The following is a 17987-nucleotide window of genomic DNA, read 5'->3' on the forward strand; positions in this document are numbered from 1 at the left end:
ATTCAGTCATCATTTACCAAAGTGTATTGCCTGGGGCTTAGAATATTCTTGATATTTAGCAAGCAGGAAAGCTAAACTAAAATCGTGGCTTATGAATTATGAAACAGACAAATCTACTCCCTCTGGTGAAATGGAAATAAATACTGTACACCTTTCCAAATATTTGTTTATTTGTCCAGTTAATTCAATCCTGCCCCTAGGACTAAGTTTCGCCCCTCTTTTTAAATAGAAATAACTAGAAAGTGTTCCCAGTTGAGAAATCTATTTTCAAACCAACTACTTGCCAGGACTATTTGCTGTTAAGATATAATTAAAACAAACTAGTAGTACCAAGTAAATGTTTACAGGATTGGGTAGCTGAAATGGCAGATCATCCCACGTTAATGACTTGGAGCATCCTAGCATATCTGGCCTTAGCAACCCGAGGGACAACTGAAAGATGCAAGGTGTCTTTGTTTTGTTTTTGTCCTATTAAGTTCCATTACAGAGGCTGTGCAGGATCTGTGAACTTAGCATGGTTCTGCCTTTTACAGAGGTGTTCTTGGAAGGCAACGGGGCTGTTAAACCTCTTATTGCTCCAAAGCTTGCCATACCAGCTCATATGAACCAGATGATTCTTAATTTTTCTCTTGCTTCTGTTTCTTGAACTGTCTTCAATACTAAGCTTTGGATTGTCTAAAATCTTTAGACTTCGCAGTGTCTGCAGTATACACGTGTTTTTTTTTTCTTTCTTCCTAGTTTATGATCATTTTGACTAGTAGGGTTGTTTGCTAGTGTTTGAGTTCTGCTTATTTTGAAATACTGTGTTTATAACAATCTGAATATATTAGTAGTAAACATCATTGGTGAAATCTCCCTAATGTTTGAGTATTTGAAAGTATGAGATAAAATTAGAAACTGAATTTCTCTTTCAGAATTATTTATTTTTGGTAGTTTGGTAGCTACTAGAGAGTATCTTCATGCCAGAGCACTTAATTTCTGTTTTACATTAGAAAAGGTGGGATCTGAGGGCTCATGATTGAGAGGCTGGGCATCTCTTGGTGGAGAGGGGAGGAAACAAGGTTTCTAGCTGTTTGTGAGCTTGATAGAATAACATCACCATTTTATTTGGAGAATCCTCAGCTCTTACCTATAGCTAAAGTATATAAGGACAAGCTCACATACTGGGTGTATGAGATATAGTATGTTAATGACCTAGGCAGTAGCCATTATTATTCTCGGTTTTACATGTGGGATTCTGAAGCTCATAAAGGTTCATTAATCTTCCTAAAGGTCACACACCTTGTAAGAAGAAGCACCAATATTTAATCTCAGGTTTCACTAGTTCTGCATGCTCCTAAGTGCTGTGGTGATTAATGTCAGCACCCAAATACGGAAGCAATGTGACTATGCTAAACTTCTGGGCCATTTTCCTCAAAGTTTCTCTTAGTCCCAGTACAGAAGAACTTACTCTAGAAGCTGGGCAAGAAATACTTGCTTTTGTGACACCAAAATAAAATTTTAGGAACATTGGAATAATAAATGAGACTGCATACAGTAATCCTGTGCTTGCATAGTTACCAAACACTAGGCTGCATTGTGGCAGTGTGCTTATTGCTTATTTAGTTTGTTTTCTTGTATTTTACTTTTTATGTATGCAATAGAGTGATAATCCAAAGAAAACTGAAGAAAGCATAAGGCTAAAAGAGTTCTTAAAAATGTAAAATACTTTTTTTAAAGACAGTGCAGATATAACTAAACACACTTTGTCAATTTTTAAATTGATATAAAATCCCAGATTAAATGCCTTAGATTAGTACAGCATAGCACAATGTATGCTGTGTCTACAAAAGGCCACCACCTACTCATATTTAAAAATACAAAACTCATATTTGTCATTGTGCTTATTAAATTATTTCTCTTTCTCTATCTCCTTTCTCTCTGTCATCTCCACCTCTATCTCTTCTTTTTCTGTTTCCTCTTTACCGCTTGTGTCTCTATGTCCTCTGTCTTATGGCTTCTCTTGCTATCTTCCTTCTCCAACGAATACTCTTTACCCCTTGACATCGCCTAGTGTAGTGAGGCCACCGGCAGATGCTGTTTGTTCTGTGTTGAATAGTACATGCAGCAAGACTGATTTCCCATTAGGGGAATTTGCAAGAGTTCCAGAACCATTTTGAGCAGTGTCAGCATCAGCGTAATTATTGTTGAACCTGTAGGATGATGACCTTCTATTGAAGTACTGTATTCATTTTAATGAATTATCCCAGGGCACACTGACCTCCTCATAAAACCTATGTTTAGGAATTTAGGGGGTTTAATATTAATTTTAATTCTGACATTTTCTTCCTATGACATCTTTAGATAAATCATTTCACCACATCAGGAGCCATATGCAGAATAACAGTGAACAATTCTCATAGATATCGAGCCTGGTCAAAGTCATAGTGACTGTGAGTGAAATTAAAAAGTGCCCACATTGCAAAAGCTTTAGTACTTGCTTATAGATATGCAAGGACAATGATCTCAGTTGCTGGTGCTCAAGGTCTCCAGAAAAAATGATCAGGACCAGTGCACTACTTGTCCTGAACATCCTTAGGATGGGAACTGTCCTCGGGTCTTCCGCATACTGTTCTTGGCATGTTAATTCTCAGGATGTGTTTGTTTAATGGGGGAATAAATGATTATAAGACAAAGCTAATAATTAAATAGACTTACGGTAATATCTATGAATTATCCTTCCGTTAAATTGGATAACCATTTAAAATGGAAGGTGGAGAAGTGGGTCAATGATGCTGGCATTACATAGTACTTTAAAAATCTTGCTTCCTTCCTTTATTACAATTCATAGAGTTTCCAGCTGGGTAAGAAGGTTGATGACATTTGCAGGAAAAGACATTCTCTTTAGAATGTGGGCTATGAGGGGCTACATGAACTCAGAGAATGGTTGCACACTACACACACACACACACACACACACACACACACACACACACACAGAGTTCTAAGTGTATTCAGTGTGTATTTTAAAATTAAAAAGAGAGTGTTTGAGGTTAGTAAGAAAAAGTGGCAGTTGTCAGAACTGGGCAGGATGGGATAGGGGTGAGTTTGATATAAATATACTGCATATGTAGGCATGAATATTATGTGAAATCTATGTGATCTTCTGTGCTTACGTTGATTCAGTATGTTTGAAATACCTAGGCATAAATGATGACCTTTTTAATGAGAAAGAGTTCTAGAAGCTGTAGATGTACATGCTAATAAATCACCATGTAGCCAACAATTTCTGGAAATTCTGTTCTTACAGAGATATAACTTGTTTTTTTGAAATACATTCTAAATAGACGTGAATAACCTAGTCTTTCTTAAAAGTTTGAACACAATTTAAAAACAATATATACATATCCATACATGTGTACATATATGTACATATACACATATACATACACACATGTATTTAGGGGACTTGGTTTAGGAATATTGTATGTAGCCACTTGGGGGCACTCTTTACTCATTTAAGGTAGCCTTGATGACAGGAGAAAATATGTGTTCATAATAAAGGAAAGTGACAATCCAGGGAGAATTTCAATAGTCTAATTTTAGACATAGTATGCAGGTGTTTTGGAATTCTGGTCGCCTGGATGGGGTGGTTTCCGGAGCTTGCCAGGGTGCTGGGGGGTCTGAGAATGCCACTCAGATTATGAAATGTATTGGGTTGGCATAGCATGGCATTTTCTCTCTACAGCATTTGGCACATGAGGTTTACCTCTTTTATTTCCTTTTGTCTTCATTCTGGAGGATATGGCTTTGAAAGCAGGTCCTGCAAACAGCATATGCATAAAGATCTTCCAAAGGAAGATTTTACCTTTTAGCTATTACTTCGATCTTTAAAAATTCAATGAGATGGTGTTAGACGACCTTTTGGGTACTGGATAGCTGAAACTTGTTTGCAAATAAGATTTTGAAAAGGTAATCAGGGAACAGCTGCCACAAGTCCAATTGTTCATTAAGGAATACTCTTTTAGGAAGTGCAAATTAGGATGTATAGATGCACACATGCTAAATACAATGGGTGGTTAAGTCAGTCAGATTGCAAACTGTTAACACCGATAACAATGGCATGCTGGCCAACTGTCACTCTTTCACATGAGCAGCCACTATTTCAGAGGTTTAATTTGACATCAATCATTTTAATAGAACATTAAGAAAGAAATTATATTTGCATATTGTCATTGGGATGCTTGGGAATAAAAATTTCAACTCAGTCTATCATGTTCTTACTTCTTACAGAAGGATTCAATCCTAACTGCTTTTCAGCATTTGGGGTAAGGGTGGAATTAAAGTCCCATGCCTATCTTCATTACAATCACAGTGTCTGGGCAGCAGTCCCAGCCTCCAGCATAAAGAACCTCCCAGAGCGTAGCATATTAGTGAGTACAGTTCAGCTTTATCAGCGGTGGCATCAATGACATTTAGAGTGGTTCTATCAGGTCTCCACCCAGACCACTCAATTATGAAAATCTGTGCAATGTGGAACTTTTGTGGCACTATGCTGGCACTGAGATACCATCCTTCCCATCTTGATGGAGGAAGTTTTTGGTGCCAGTTTTGCGATAGCTTATTTTTCCAAGTGTAGTGTGTGTTTGATTTTGGCTAATATGCTGATTCCCCAGTTTGCATAGAATGGTCACTATTTTTCTTTTAAGAAGTTGAGTAATTCTTATGACAGCCTGAGAACTACTGTTGTGAGGAACAAATCTTGTGATTGTTTAAACATTATACAGATTTCTGTCCCTGTTGTCTTTGCTTGTTTACTCCAATAGAGGTACAGTTCCCAGATTCAATCACAGTCAGAGAGAGGTCTTTATTATAGGGAACTAGGATTTAGGAATACGGATGCCAAGCACTATAGATTCAAAATGGCTAAAAACTAAAGGTATTGAGGGATCCCTTACTGAAAGCGTTCATTTATAAAGAACGCACTATGTTCATAAGTACTACCTGACATTTATATAATAAACATCCGTGGTTACATGTGGAGATGGTGCTTCTCAGGGAAGCAGAGTTTGGCGACTATTGAATCTACAGTGTTTTTCCCATATTATTTGTAGCATGTCAATTAATCAAAATTGTCATTTTTCCTTCCACGCTCAAATTACACAAAATAATGCAAACACATCATTCTTTGAGATACGTAAAGGTGATAAAGATATTGCTGGGCTGGGAATAGAGCTCAGTAACATGTTTTCCTAGTGTGTGCAAGGCTCCAATTAAAATTCTCAGGTTCTATAAAGAAAGGGATATTTTTCCCCTGTTAATTGAATTTATCAGAGATATAGGAAGTACTATTGTTCAGATACACTCTGAAGAGGATCGAGAATATTTTTTATCAATTTTAACTGCATCTTAAGATTAATTTTGAGGTCCATGTACCATGGGAACACTGGCTGCTCATTCATATCTTTCATTCTGTCTATTCACAATCAAATATGGCCTTGAGCCAAAAATCTTCTTTGTGAGTTCTCACTGTGAAATTTTTTCAGCTACCACAGAAACATACATCCCACTTGTGTATCCTAAGCATGCTCTAGTTGTCCTAAGGAGCACAGTTGCAAGGAGCAGATCTTGATTATAGGCCATAAAGGTGATAATGCTATAATATGAACAGTAATAATAATCCTGTTTGGGGAAGGGGGGAGGTGCCTTTCCATATCGGACTACCACTGAACCAATAGGTTAACTCCCTAGCCATGGCTTCCACTCCTTGATCACTGCAAGCTGGCAGCGCTTTGGGCTATTCAGAAAGTAGTCAGGAAACTACACAAATTGGTTTCTATTTTCTGACAGGACGTCAGTCACCTGACTTCTGCAGTGTAGTAGGAGAGCTGCAAATAATCCTAGGTTCATCAACATGCTCTTGTGGAAAATAACACTCTTTGTTACGTCAACATCAATGCTGGCTTGCTAGTGAGGATGGAAACGTGTCTTGAGAGTTATTTGAGCAAGATTTCTTGAAATTGTCCATTCCTGTGGCTAGCACAAAATATATACTATTAATTGTTGGGTTTTGCAATTTAAGTGAGATGCAACAACTATACTGCTTAAATCCTGTATTTTAAAGCCAGGAAATGAATGTAAAGAAACCTATTTTATTTTAATGATAGAACCAAGTTTACAGCTCTATATAATGTTAGTCATATAACCTGCAAAGGAGTGAATAAAAGTTGAACATTCAGGCTTACAGTTCATGGTTGGAAAGTCTTAAACTGCTTTTCAGTTTGTTTTATTGTCTTTAGACTTCCTCTTATCATTATTTATCCTTAAACTCTCTCTAAGTGAGACATCAATAAAAGCTTTAGTTCTCTCTAGTTGTTTTTATATTAGGGAATAAATTTACAATATACATTTATTCTGACAGTCATAAAGGGCACTGCTTAATAATATCCACCATAATTCTCAATAATAATCTCCCAGATTTCTTGTGATTCATTGGGCTTTTCCTTGTCTTAGACTGAGAAAATCTGACTTTGAAGAGCTGGTTGCACATGACTTTACAGTCTTTTGCCCTTAGTGATTCTAATAGTACCTGAAAGGAAGTTAGCTTCCTTCAGGTAGTTCTCTCCCAATATCTGAGTAGGGGGTAAACAAGGATAAGTGCTGAGTTCAGGGAAGTCACAAGTTGGAGGTCTTCTCATAGGGCTATGATGTGTGGCACACAGTGCCATGTAATCAATCCGCTTTCTCTCTTCTGCAGCTACATCTGGTCCCTTACATACCAACATCAATTTAGTCTTCACTGGATCTTGTATTTGTCTTTCTTCGCTGGCACATTTTATTCTCAAAGCATGTTAGAGATTTTCATGCCTTATTATCTTGTCCTCATGTATGATGTATCATTTTTGTATCATTGTTGATAGATAAATTTGCAGTTTTCATGTGAGTTTCTAGGAATAAATTATTCACTAGCTTTCAAAGAAAGTTATTGTTGGAAAAATAATTAGTAGCAACTCTTTCACTTGTAGTACTTGAAAACATTGTCCATTGTGATACTGATATTTGTTTACTTCTTTTCTCTTCTATTCTTTTCTTCTTTTCAATTTTTATTAGATATTTTCTTCATTTACGTTTCAAATGCTATCCTGAAAGTCCCTGATAGTGCCCCCGTCCAGCCCTGCTCCCCTACCCTCCCACTCCCACTTCTTGGTCCTGGTATTTTTGGTTGTGAGCCTAGCCTTTAACGGCTGAGTCATCTCTCCAGCCCTCTTTTCTTCTTTTTTTCTTTTTCTTTTTCTTTTTCTTTTTCTTTTTCTTTTTCTTTTTCTTTCTTTTTCTTTTTCTTTTTCTTTTTCTTTTTCTTTTTCTTTTTCTTTCTTTCTCTCTCTCTTCCTTCCTTCCTTCCTTCCTTCCTTCCTTCCTTTCTTCCTTCCTTCCTTTCTTTTTTTCTTGACTGAGTCTCATTATGTTGCCCTGATTATCTAGAAAATGGTCACTTTGTAGACCAGGCTAATCTCAAACTCACAGGGATGCTATCCACTTCTACCCTCTGCCTCCTGAGTTCTGGGATTAAAGGTGTGTGCCACCATACCAGGGATGCACAGCCTTCTAATTTCAGCACTCTGAAGTCAGAGGCAAGCAGAATTCTCTGAGTTTGAGGCCAGCTTCGTCTACATAGTAAGTTCTAGGACAGCCAGGTCTACACAGAGAAACTCTGATGTAAAAAACCCCAAAGAATAAGAACAAAACAAAAATCTCAGTCATTTGCTTTTGATTGCAGACCTTATTCAAAATACATATAGTCTCTGTTTAATTAGTAATATATTAAAAACTATCTAGAATCATCTTTAATACCTCCAGCTTTACTCTGTTATTAAGATACCCTAAGCATAGTTTCCTTACGTTATGTCAGGCATCTTCAAATCTTCATGCACCATAGTAGTCTACAGACCACTTCCCAGTGTTTGTGTTTTTATCGAAATATATCAGCCTCTGTCTAAAACCAAGGCCTGCAGAGTTGAGCAGAGTAATTTACCCTGACCTGCAAATCATATTTCAATCAAAGTCTATGTTTAGGGTCACAAACTGCTTGTTTGATTGCTTGTTTTAATGTAAGTGGCACATGCTTAGCTCACTTGATCTTCAGTCACACCTTTAACCCTCTTGCTCATCACCCTTCTTTATATTTCCTCCTTCAATGAACTTCCTTGATTAATTTGTGTCTTTCCTCATATGATATCCATTATACCCTTCTTCATACATTCTCCTTTATCAGTGTTCCTCTTCACATGCTGTCATTCATACATCCTTCATCATGTACCTTCTTGAACCCAACACTCTCCGTTTTGTGCTTTCAGTTCATTTGTGAACACTACTCTCATAATTGTGTAATTTCAGTGTCTGGATCCCTACACTTGCATAGTCTTTTATCTCAGCTTTCCACAGTGTAACATGAACAGGAGCATGTGGTCATGCAAATGGAACATGGGAGCTCATGGTACACCATAGCCCTTGCTCCAGGCTGCTCAGCTACCTAGTCATACCTTCATACCTTAGGGATGAAGGACTCCCTTCAAATGCCACAAGACTGCCAATTTCTCCTTGGAATACTTCTTTAGTCTCATCACATATGACTGTCCATTGTCTGCCTTTGCATTTCCTTGAGGAAACTCTATTTGAAGGTATTTCTGGCCTAGAACCATTCTCATTTGGTCTCTAGGAATGTTAGAACTGTCTTCTAAAAATACCACTCTTCAGCAAGTCATTGGACAAGAATAACAATTTAACAGCTATAGAGTATAGGTATCTTAGGTTTTATTTACTCCTTCGTTTAAAATGAAAATATTGATATTTCTGCTTAATAGTTCAGTAACCCAAAACTATTTGTTGACATAGAAGTTACTTTATTTTTGGGGGGGATAGCATTGGAAATGTAAATGAGGAAAATACCTAATAAAAATTATTTAAAAAAAAAGAAGTTACTTTATTTTTGTACTATCAAAGAAAACATCATGGATCCATCATGGTTTCTTCTGTACCTGAAAGACAAGCAGATCAACCTCAGATGTGTGTTCCCACATTTACATGATAGAGAATCAGGTTTTTTTTTTTTTTTTTTTTTTTTTTTTGATCATAGTCAGTGTTTCTAGAGTTTTCTGTGACTGGCTTTTTTTCTCTTAGATGACTCATCAATTGCCACTGCAGTCTCCAATTTCTTTCTCCTTCTCAGGTATGTATTTCACACGTATTTATTTAGTTCTTTAAATATATTTATTTCTTTTGTCACATGTAATTTTATGTTAATGTCTAATTTATAATTAAAACGTATCGTGGCCTTCATTAGTTAAAAGAGACTAATCCGTGATAGCAACACCTATCAATAGATATCTCAGAATTTTTGACTCACTAAGTTAAAAGTATTGCTTCTGATTTACATATGTAAGTTTAGTGAACATTTTGAAGAAATAGTTATAAAGATAAAAACAAATTACCTAGAATTCTATCCAACAAAATATAATTCTCTTTCTAGGTATTTATTGATAAAGTTATACTTTTATCAAATTAAAATAGTTGTGCTGTTATACTTCTCTGTGCTCTATAGTTTTGGATTGGCATGCTAAAAACACTAGATCTTATTATTAAAATTTCACTAGGCTGTGATTTTAATTACTTCATTATGTTTCTTTCTTTCTACAGCATAGTTTATTTAATATATAGTCATTTGGAGAACATTTAAATTGCTTCCAACTTCTAGAAGGTTACAGGCAGTACCTGCAGGCTACCAACTTGTTTTATTTCACGTTTGTCACTTTGTAATTGCTGTTGCAAACTTTAGTAGCTTGACAGGAGGTAGAAAGCAGCAAGTTTGGTAAATGTGGTAATTACTATCCTTGTCAATGTTTCTAAGATTTTTTTTTTTTTTGTTAAAAAAAATCTAGATGTAGAGTCTTAAAATTAAACCACTTTTCTTTGAATTAAATAAAAATTCCATGTCTTGAAAACCGATGAGAAATAGAACAAATTGTTTCAGAAATAAAAAATTTTCATAAGATTAATCTTTAAGAAGCATTATAATAGTAATATTTTGTCACTGAGAGCCTGATCGCTTCAGAATGAAAGAACTGGCTTATCAAAACATGGGAAAAACAGCTTACTGTTTTTCCTGATTTATCTAATAAATGTTGTTTAAGAAACAAACAACCGAAAAAGGAAGAATGCAAATTTTCAAGCTGCATCATGGAAATCCCTTCAATTAAGCATTGGCTACCTTGGGAGAAGAAAGATGGATTGATAAAAGCTATTAAATTTGAATTAATGCATACTTTATAGACTCTACACAGTTAAGGAGAATAGTAAACTTAAAGGTGGCCATTGCAGGCTTTCCATGGCCCTTTATAATTTTATTTTCATCTCCAAGTAATGTGGATGTAATGCCAGCAGACCAATTATGCTGCAGAGACGAAATAACAGGCTTCAGCAGCTTGGCAATCAAGAGTCCATTGTCTAAAATTCTTCCTGGTGTTTATAATGTAAAAGTGTTGAGGCATCTGTTTTTTTTTTTTTTTTTTATTTTTTAAATCGTGGCAGAATTCTGAGTGTTCTCAGTGTCCACAGGGCCATATATCATCTATGACCTTCTACCCGTGTTCAAAAGACGTTTTATACTGACTTGCAATGTGCTTGTTCCCATAAAATAAGTTATAGCCATGAATAAAGGTAAAAGAGCTGCAAATAGAATTATATGAATGAATTAATCCATACCCTGATTTATACTACAGGAAAATAAAAACGGCAATGTTTTCTCATATAATCGGAACATAATTTTGCTTCCTTTTAATGCATCCAGGCACCCGCCTCATCTTTCAACATTCACAGAATGCAACTCTTGCAAAATAGTTTTTTTTTCTTATGAATCACTCCCAGGAATATGTCCCCAAGGACACACACTATGAAGAACTTGTTGGATGAAAGACAACAACAAAGACATAACAAGGTATTTTGAACACAAAAAGTAATGAATTTGTAAATTTCGTATTTCGGTTTTTAATTTCAAGACTTTGTTTTACTTAATTTATACTCATATGCATAATAAGCATATAAATAAACTTTGGAATTGACCGGGTTGATGCACTAAGGGTGAGCTGAGCTGGATTTTAGGGACTAGGAATTTGTGTATAAATCAGTGATACTGTGCAATGAGAAAGGATCATATTTGACATGTAACAGTATGCTATTTAGAGTTAGAAAGATAAAAACAGTCATAACAATTCTAAAGTTATCATATGCTTCCATATCTTAGCTGCTATTCACATACACAAAAGTACATCCTTATAGAAACTGTGAAAAGTGCTGTTATTACTTAAAATTTAAACTATGTTAAAAATGGACTGGCAACAGAAGAACAGTGGTGGGGCTGAGCGATTCCTGGCAGAACAAATCCCTCTCCTGGCATCTCTGTAATCCCAAGGACTATGCTCTTTCCAACAGATGCTGTAATAATTGGTTAGCCAACTGGTTGGTACTGAAGAGGCTCTGAAGGCTGGAGTCTACATCTGATAACCCCTATAAGCTTTTGGATTCTCTGCCCAGCTGTAAACTCTAAATCACCCCAACACAGTTTGTTTCTTCATGATTAACTTGGCATGCTTCGTTGTGACAATTTATTGTCATTGAATAATTTTGGCATTGTTCAGCGGGTGTCACTCTTCTGGCAAACATCAAGGGTCATCCCAGGGGTGAACATTGAGTTTGCAAAACACCCCATAGTCAAAATCTTGAAACCCATAAAATTGGGGACATAGCTGCTTGGGTAGATTTCTTTTCTATTGTATCTTTGGCTATTCTCTGTTGAGTTATTAATTATTTTTTTGTATTTAATTTTCCACAGCCAGAATGTAAATTCTATAAGAATAGTGTCAAGGTCTCAGGGAAGCAAGGAAAAAGAGGAATAAATAAGTAAGATGTTGTTAAGTTCTCTGTCATGTCAAATCTATCATATTTCTAAGTATTTATGTATACCATCTATCTATCATCTATCTACCTATCTATCATTTATCTATCTGTCTATCATCTATGTGTCTATGTGACTATCTATATCTATCTATGTACACACACACACACACACACACACACACACAGAGTATAAAAGTAGCAGAAATATTGAGGAGAGGAAGGGGACCAGAGAGGGATGAGTATAACAGTAAGGAAAGCTAGTGGGGGTTAAAATTAACTCAATAAAATGACATGTGTGGATTAACATGTTATAATGAAGTCCACTATTTTGTACACAAACTAAAAATTTAATTCACAGAAGCTGAGCTGGTCACAGGGCTTATAACTGTTAATGCCAACACTGAAGAGTATGAGGCAGAAAAAATCACCAAGAATAAGAAGCAGCCTAGACATTAACATGTACATCAAGCCAATATAGGATAACAGTGAGATTCTGTCATACAACAATTTTAAGTATTTATTTATGCCATTTAAATTATGCTTATATATGCTACTACGTTGATATATGCACGTTGATGCAAGTGCCCAAGAAGGCAAGCTGAGAGCTTTGCTCCCTTGGCACCGTGAGACACTTTTTGAAGGTACTGGAATGCAAAATCTGGTTCTCTATAGCCACAATATACAGTCTTAACTGCAAGGACATTTCCAAGACTTGTGAATAATACTTTTAAAAACAAGTACTAGAAGCACTGCTATTGTAAACCATGCTTGTATATCTACATATTTTTCTCTGAAGGGCTTTGGGGAGACTCCAGTTTTGTAGGTCATAGTAGCCATTTGCTTGTCTATTCCAAATTCCTATATTCCTAGTCCTTAAACCCCAGGTAGTCTCCTATAAAATGCCAGTAAAAGTGGTTTCCAGCTCACTGCCTGAATCCCCTGGCAAGAGCTGAGATTACAGATGTGTGCCATCAGGCTCCACTCACATGAGCTCACATGGGTTTCCATCTCCTTTGCTTGTTTGTTTGTTAGCACAGGACTAATGTGAGTTAGAGAACAAAGTAAGGATGAAGCAGTGAAACCATATTTTTTGAGTCCTGAGATTACCACCCCATTTGTAGTAAAATACCGGAACAGATAGCAACACTTATTCTCTCTCACTTGTAGCACCTGCAGGTGCATAGTTTCATTCAACAGCAGAGAGAAACCTCATGTACATAAAACTTCCCACCCCCACGCCCAGGTTTATTTACTTACTTGAGCATTGTAAGGTTTCGTGTTGGGAGTGAGAGTTTTGATAATTAGTTATCAGAAAAACTTGAGAACTTGTACTGTCTGAAAGTTGGAGATATTGTTGATGTGTTACTTGGACAAATTCTGAAAAATAGCATTTTATTGGCTTTTTTAAAAAAAGCTAATGACAATTTTGTTGATAGAGTTTAAGGTGCCTTTGTTATACTGACTTCTTTATGGAAAAAAAAGAAGACTGCAACTAATCCATAAAAAAATTTCAATCATAGGTATCTATTAGGATGGAAGGATCCCAAACAGATAGAAGATTATCTGTCCTGGTCTATTGTGCGGAAGATTTGATGTATTTGCAACATGGATTGATCAATCTCATTATCAGAGGTTAGTTACACGGTGCTTCATAAGGCCCGGTGGATGGAGTCTAAGGCATCTGTGTGTGTGTAGGGGAAGTATCACAGCAGTATAACCATGTTTATACCTTGCCTGTTTGAAGCTGAATCACAAACAAAACAAACAAAACACAACAAAACAAAACAAAACAGATGACTGTTTCCTCATATAGTCTCTCCTTTTGGTGAGTTACCATGCTACACAATTTCTACATACTTTTAAAAGGTTTTATGTAGTGTCTATATAATATAATCAGACCTTTATTATTTTGGTAACATATAATCTGTGTTTCAAAACTAAATTTGCTTTTTTGGAAAATCAGCATTACTGGTTCACAAGATTCTCTGCTTTGTTCTCTAAGAAATTGTGATTATATCTATGATTTCTTCACAATCAAACACAGGATCCCTCAGAGTTCATCTATTCCCTTCATTCAAAGTTGATTTCCAGTGACCTTGTTAATATGAGGCTTTTCCTTTGAATCCAAATTTTATCCTCTGTTTCTGGGAATCTTTGAAAAATGACATTTACATGCAATTAAGTCTCATCATCTGCAAAGTGTTGTCACAGTAGCTACAGTTGAAGCTGACTAGAGCAAGCTGTTTTACAATATTACATGTGATACTATGCCAGAAAGTTAGCTTAGAACATGATGCCTAACATTGCCCTCAGCAAGAATGTTACTGCCAGCTCTGATAATAATCAGTACTCACGAAGGTGCAAAATTGGATAGTTATTGTTCAATTTGAACTTTTATGAGCTTCTAAAAATAGTAACTCATAAATGCACAAAATGTAGAATTCTATCCCTCGCTTATAAGATAACAAGGACAGCAGGATTCCAGCTGACACAATTACATGTGAGCCCAGATTAGCTTCTGACACAAAGAGAGAGGGGAGTTCTTAATGATAATAGCCCATACAGCAACTGGATATTGTCTTCTTCATATAATTTTACACAAGGTTTTTAGACCAAGCCAACCAATGTATACTCAGTGCAATTAACAAACTCTTCTTGAATACTGGGAATGCACTCTCCCTGTGACTTTATTAATTTCAGCCTCATAAAGTAGTTTAGTGTACATGAGAACTTAGTGAACTCTTACTGCCACCAGTTAAGGTCCATGGAGTCAGGAGTTGGTGCATACCAAACTCTTCTCCTGGGAACATGGTTGGGCAGATAGGGTAAATGGCAGAATGGATGATGTCATGGGGAATATCACATCATTGACAGTGTTTATATGAGGATTTCTTGACTTGAAAAAAATCAATTTATCTTGAATACATTTGAATTTCAGCTTTTCTTGTTATGCTGCTTGCTGTAACTTGGGTCACTTCACTAACAGGCAGTGAGTTCATTTTCTCTCTTCATTGCATTAGGGAATTTCCCAGGATTAGTGGTGTGATGGTCCTTTTCTGCAGGATAACGCCTTCACAGCCATAATCCCAAATACAGCTTTCATTACGCCATTGAATATTTTGTTTTAAATTCTGCTCAGTGGAGTTTACAGTGATCCATGGTTTTAATCAGCTGGTTGCTGTTTCAGGGTTCTTGTGACAAGTAGGAAAGTCTTTTTGTCTGTCCAATAAAATAGTGATAGTCTCTTCTGATGTTGATCCTTATGAGATCTATTAAAAATGATTTCTCCAAGCCTCCTTGGGTGTTACAGACACTGGACCTTATAATATATTATATACTCCTACCACAACTAAAGTCTCCAAAGTCTAAGCCTCATATAGAAACCAGATATCCCCTTTTTCTTAATGTCTTTAGGAGAAGTAGAATGGAGGTTATGAAAAGAAAAGCCAGGGGTCTAAGTCTATAAGAAAGTCAGGATTACAACACAATACCAGTGTGCTTAACAAACCTCTCCATGCTGGGAAAGTATAGGGGAGCTGAAAGGCCTGATTTTAAATACATGAACAGTGGTACATATAAAATTATATTTTTATTTTATATTTATAAAAATATATAAAGTTTTAAAAAATTATCAGTGGTATATACATTAACCTACAGTATGTAAACAACAGTGAAAATTATATCTTTTTGTAGAAGTGATAGGAATTATATCGTCAATGTTTATTACACAAGTAATATTAATAGTGTTGATTATTGCTTATTTCACAGAGATTAAAAAGTTGTTTTTCTTGCATGCACTAATTCAATTGGCACAGAAATATGTATGCATGTCTTCTGCCATGGGGACAACTTTATTGAAGTGGGGAGAGGCACAGGAAGAGTAAATGATCAATGGTAAATGGCTTCTTCATATCAAAGCTTGATTTCATCCCTGAGAGTCTGACTAGTAGACTCTAGTGATCAACAAGGTACTTTGTTACTACAGTATCTAAAAGACTGTGAGCAGAACAGAACACCTGGTCATTCCAAGCCACTTCAAGGTTAATCTCATCTCACATACCAAGATAGATACTTTGTCAAAGGACTGCATCAGAGAACGAAGCAAATTGGTAGTGTCACATGGGCTCCAATAAAGTCCTAGTATTAATTTTATACTTAGTTGATTTCTAACATTTTCCACGTAAGAAAACAATTCTTTTATGCCCTGATGCAACGCCTTAGATGCTCCCTAAAATCTCCCTCGTGTGCTGGTGTTAGGTAACTATTATTTGAGAGAAGTCTAGGGTTGTGACAAGGTTCTCCAATTTCTCAAGGGAAAACTTGAAGGAGTTGTGGAATACTGCACATATCCAGGTGCCTAGGCACCCCAGAGGTTCAGTGCTAGGGAAGTAGAGTGAAGGGGAAAGGGAGACAAGTTAGGTAAAAGGAAGAGCATGCTGGGGAAGTTCTGATGGGCCAGGCTGGCTTCTTGTCCGTCTGACATTATGATTGCTTCTCAGTTTTGTCTACTGTCTCCCTCCCAATGGCACCATGGAACTTTGTCATGAAGTTGACTATTTTGGAGAGAGGGAGGGAAGACTAATTTTCTAGATCTTCTGCCAATGAACTATGCACCAAGCATGCTTTTAAATGGTCAGTCTTTGTTTTGTTCTCTACTCACCTCCAAAGCGAGAGAAGGATTTGATGTCTAGATGCTGCCATAGTAGCAGCACAGTAGAAGATGACAACATGCAGGCCTGATCTCAGAGCATTTCACTTTCCTATAGCCTATATCTTCAGTAAGCCAGGTGATGAATCTTTACCTGTTTGCGGATTCCCACTTGGCCCCAGTGATGAAAAGGATCCCCAGGACAGAAGGGACAGAACATATGTTGTGAGGCATGAGATATAATTTTCTCAGGTTTTGCCACGGGAAACTTGAGGGACCAAGAAGCTGCTGGTTTGGTGGGTTCAAAGTAATCAAAGATGTTCACACTACAGAACTTTAACCCTCAGTGATTACAGAGACAGAAATAGAGCTAGATGAGCCTTCAGCATTAAATATTTACACTATCCAGATTAAGTGAACAAAGTTTCGGTTGAACTAGACACCTGCCTGGGGCATAGGGACCTTGGACAGAAATCAGGGGAGGTGAAATAGCCTTGCCTTTGTTCCACATAGATCATCCTACAAAACATTCCCTTTGTTTTTATATTTCTCCTGCTTATGAACTGTGAGAGTGAAAGGATTAGACAGACAGTCTTTAAACATACCTAGTACAATACAGATGATTTAATCAAAACAAGCACTCTTAACAACTATTTTAAAGGGGAGGTGGTTGAGTTAGGTTACAAAAGTTATGGTATCAACTTGTTTTTCACTATTTTCTCTTATCTCTGGCTCTGGGGAAAAGTAGTCTTATAGACTTATAGGCAGTATTTTTGGAATAGAAAAAGCAAGGTTTTCTAGAACATTTATGAATACATTAGGTCTAACATCTCCTTCTAGTTGAGAGTAGTGCCAGAAAGATTGTGATGTGTAGTTCATCTGAATAGCTACAATTCACTAACTCCAGCAAATACATTTCTCAGCTTTTACTTCCTCACTAGGGTATTATGGTATAGATCTTTTGGCTAGGAAGCAAGTTAGTCAAATTTTGGGGTATTACAGTACAGCATTTTCCTCTAGACATAGCATTATCACCCCATCACTATTCTGAGATAGAGAATACCTTGGGCTGGTGCTAGCTGATATATAACAATAGCTTACATATTGGGATGTTTCCAGCCTGGAGGGAGATGCCTATGACAAGAAGTCTAACATGAAACCCTCTAGCCCACGGGGAGTCTTGCTAGTGATGACAAGAGAAGATGTTCAGGAAGCTTTAGGAGAATGGTCTAAAAAGCAGCAGTTCCAGAAATGTCTGTGGTCTCCTTGGTGATTTGGTCATTGTTAGAAGCCAGTGATGTAGGCAAGAAGTTCCAGTTGCTGTTGTTTTTTTTTATCTGTTCTAAATGAGTACTTCTGCCTGGATGCTATTATTCAAGGATATTACAGACACTGAAAGAACATACTAGAT

At 36.6% G+C, this 17987-nt stretch overlaps 1 long non-coding RNA gene across 1 annotated transcript in view; it reads left to right on the forward strand.

The window, feature by feature from the left end:
- Gm39638 overlaps positions 1 to 13620 on the forward strand; it is a 36215-nt gene extending 22595 nt beyond the window's left edge. The window contains exons 2-4 of the long non-coding RNA XR_865414.3: positions 9157 to 9205; positions 10823 to 10969; positions 13449 to 13620. This is a non-coding gene — a long non-coding RNA (predicted gene, 39638). The remainder of the gene's footprint in view (positions 1 to 9156; positions 9206 to 10822; positions 10970 to 13448) is intronic.
- The last annotated feature ends 4367 nt before the right edge of the window (positions 13621 to 17987 follow it).

Source organism: Mus musculus, chromosome 1 (genome assembly GCF_000001635.26).
Source record: "Mus musculus strain C57BL/6J chromosome 1, GRCm38.p6 C57BL/6J".
In the NCBI taxonomy this organism is placed as follows: Eukaryota; Metazoa; Chordata; class Mammalia; order Rodentia; family Muridae; genus Mus; species Mus musculus.